The sequence below is a fragment of the Meles meles genome, chromosome 3 (assembly GCF_922984935.1).
Source record: "Meles meles chromosome 3, mMelMel3.1 paternal haplotype, whole genome shotgun sequence".
NCBI lineage: Eukaryota > Metazoa > Chordata > Mammalia > Carnivora > Mustelidae > Meles > Meles meles.
Window position 1 is genome coordinate 109,030,209 of NC_060068.1, and position 3,918 is coordinate 109,034,126.

Below are 3,918 nucleotides of genomic sequence, written 5' to 3' on the forward strand. Positions count from 1 at the left end.
TGCAGGTTAAGCATAGGCACTGCCTTGGTCTTAAAAATATGTCCACAAAAGTTTTGCTGTTCCTGTTTTTAAGAGGTGAAGCTTACCTCTCCTCCTCCTGAGTGCAGGCTGGACTTAGGGACTGGCTCCCAACAAAGAGAACACCATGGAAGTGATGGTTTGCCATTTCACAGATAAGGTTATAAAAAGACTGCAGCTCCCAGTTAGACTCCCCACCCTCACCCCCGTCTCGTCACTGTGCCAGAGGAAGCCATGTCATGCACAACCCTATGGACAGGTCCAAACGGCCAGTCCTTGCCAAAAACCACATGAATGAGTTTGGAAGAGGAAGTTCCAGTTCCCAATCAAGTCTCAGAGACTGAAGCCCTGGCCAAAAGCTTGACCTGAAAGCCAGAACCACCCAGCTAGTTTTCTCCTGGGGTCCTGATCCATAAAAGCTGTGAGATAACCAATGTTTGCTGCTTTAAGCTGCTAAGTTGGCGATAACAATACTAATACAGGCACTTTTGGCTTTGAAAGAGGCCACCCCCCCATATCGACAATCGCATGTCACAAATGGGCTTCTTTATTCATTCCCTCTAATTATTGCCCACACTACTTCCTCAGCTGACCAGTGGACTAGACTAGCTCCCTTCCCAGTAACCTTCCTTGCCCAGTGCCCTTTGCTTCCAAGACCTAAGCAAATGGGTATTTTTCAGACTAACCTTTATTTGTAGTTCTAAGTAGCTAAAAGGCAAGGTAATGAAGAGTCAAACAACAACTACATCTCCAAAGACATGATGTGCTTGTCTGACATGAGTCTATGCTGCCATAAAACAACTTACACAGCTACAGCAGCACTCAAAACCTCTCATTGCTTCGTTCCTCATCCCTGACTTTGAGCTACAAGATGAGAATTTTCCAGTCCACTGAAATGCATGCTGGCATTAAAACATGTCAGAGTGGTGACAGGGACAAAGACGTGAATATCTGAAAATTGAGTCTAATTCTTGGGAGTGGGCACCTCGCCCTGTGTGGACAAGGAACATTTACGCAGTGGAACATTTATGCAGGGATAAAATCCTATAACTATGAACACAAAATGTCCCACTACATTATTCGATGGTCATGGGATTCTACTGAGTAAAAGCTGATTTAATGTAAGTAGACTTAGAAACCCTTGTGGGAACTCTGAAGTTTTCACCACAGGACTGCTACTGTGATAAGACAGCGTATGCTTCCTTTAGGCCACGTGCACAGATATACACCGTATCTTCTCTCTCATTCCCTTTATTCCTCTTGTCCCATCCCTATGTCACACACCCTCATCTTGGTGTTAAGGCACTCGAGTCTTTTCAGAAAAGTTTGCGACAGGTTTCATTACTTGTGGAAGGTCTACTATATGGAAGCAAGGCATAACGCCCTCCTTATTTGTGGCATGCTTATCAGGTCTTTCAGTTGATTTGGAGCAGTATCATTTCTAACCTCTGGTAACGGACAAGAAAATCAACCTGAAATTTCTAGCTATTTAGCCCACAGCAAACAGCTTTTGTTGTCGGCAACATCATTCCTCGTTCTTGCTCTATTTCGTTCCGCAGCTCTGCCTGCCCCAGCACACATCTTCAGGAACTGAAGACACCGGGCAGGAGCTGATATTAAAGATCTGCTCATCCTCAGAACCCCCAGGCCTAACCCTCTTGTAATAGGGGTACACTGAGAACACTGCCCAGCTCTCAAGTTAAGCCTCTCCCATTTGACAGAAACCAGGTCCTTGGCTATCAAGGTAGAAAGCTGTCCTTTAACAGGATACCTAGGGCACCTGGGTGGCTCAGTGGGTTAAGCCGCTGCCTTCGGCTCAGGTCATGATCTCAGGGTCCTGGGATCGAGTCCCGCATCGTGCTCTCTGCTCAGCGGAGAGCCTGCTTCCCTTCCTCTCTCTCTGCCTGCCTCTCTTGTGATTTCTCTCTGTCAAATAAATGATTAAATATTTTTTTAGAAAAAGACAAAAATTTAGTCTGTTGGATTTGCTTTTGAAATTATAGATGAGAATAGAAAATAGAACCTATAAGACCTTCCTCCCGTCACCAATTCCAATGACAGAAAAGATTTCTGAAGCAGCCAACTAGAAAGGAAATCTCTATTTCAAGAAAGTAAAATCAGCTTTAATCACTCATATTTGGTGATTTATTGTTTCTGTACATGCTAAAGCATGAAAAAGAGTAAAACAATTAGAGATCAAAACCTGAAAACACAACGTAGATGAAAAGAAAAGCAACTGCGCCTGTAACAGGGACACATTTTACTGTTCCAGCTATCACAAACTCAAGGATCTAGCTGTGAGACTTCAGTTTTGTTGCATAACATTTCTGTGCCTCTGTCTCATTAAGTTCCATTGCCTCTAAAATGGACATATTAATAGAATGTTCCTCGGAGGATTATTGCGAGATTAAATTAAATCACATACTAGAACAATTCCTGGCACATACTAATCATTCTGTAAATATTAGCTATTATTGTTGGTATTACTTTTATTACCATCCCATTCTGTCTTTGTAAGCAGATCCACATGTCAAAGCCACGTCATAAGCACAGTGTTGCTTGGTAAGCAAGGTGTCCACACATTAGGATGAATCCAATGTCTATTGGCATCATCCAAGATGCATGGCACTCCCATCTTTATTATATATGGAAGGTTTTATCAGTGGAGTCAGAATTTTCTAAATTCTGCTTAAAGCTTAAAGCTTAAAGCTTCTTGTATTTTGGTCAGATGATAATTGCTTATGTACCATTTTAGCTCCTCTCCCTTTCTCTTTCCTATTTGATAATGCCCCTATTCTAGACAGTTTTTCTGAGTGGAGGACCACTATTTATCTTTTGGGTCTCAATCTATCTCTGTTCTGACCAGTATGCATTAATTGTAAAATTTACCTCTCAGAGGGTTCTCTTATTTCCTTTCCCTCCTTTTCCACTTTGTGGTGGGCACTATTGCCCCTAAGAATTTAATATTTGTCTCATAAATCTTTTGTCTACAATTTTTTTTTTTTTGGAAATCTGTAGAATTATCTGAAGAATTCGGTTTAGACACTCCATTAGTTCCTAATAGTCTGACAAAATATTCTCTTTTCTGAGTTTGATGAAGGCAATTTGCCCTGACATTTAATATTGTTGTTTATTTTCTATTTAACATGCAAAGGATCAGCCACAAGGATAAGGTGACTTGAAACTACAGTTATTATCACATAAACCTGCTAGAGTTTGGGTTTACCTAGGCTGATCATGAGGCATTACAGCATAACTGTCCAAGGGGCCACATTTAAGACTAGCAAAAGCAAATGAATAACATCAGTAATAAGAGTTTCCATTATTTTTTCTATGGATTTTTCAATTAATTTTTAAACTGTCCTTACAAACAAACAGATGATCCTACTTAATTATATCAAAGGGGTACTTCAAATCAGATGAGATTTCCATATCAATTATGGCAATGAATTCAGTTTCTCTGAAATGTTATTTTAACATAAACATGATTGGTTAGGTTGAAGTTTCCTGGCTAATACTGAAAGAGGGCTTTCTGTGTACAAGATATGCTTTATATTCTGCATCATTAGGTTTTCACAACAAACCTCTGAGGTTGGCATCATGCTGATGAGGCACAGATAGGTCATTAACTTACCAAAAGACCAGAGCTGGTAACAGATAGAACTGGGATTTTTTTTTTTTTTTAGTCATAACTCAAAAGCAGAAGCCACTCTAGATATTTCAAGTAAAGAGGGACAGAATGCAGGGGTAACCGTCTACAGAAGAATACTACTGTGACGTTTTTACCAATAGAAGGCACCAATAGCTTCATATCACATTATAGTTGATATATGTCAACAGTCTATCCCTACCTCAAAATTCGTGGCTACGAGATCCATCACTAGATCCCATTATTTACAG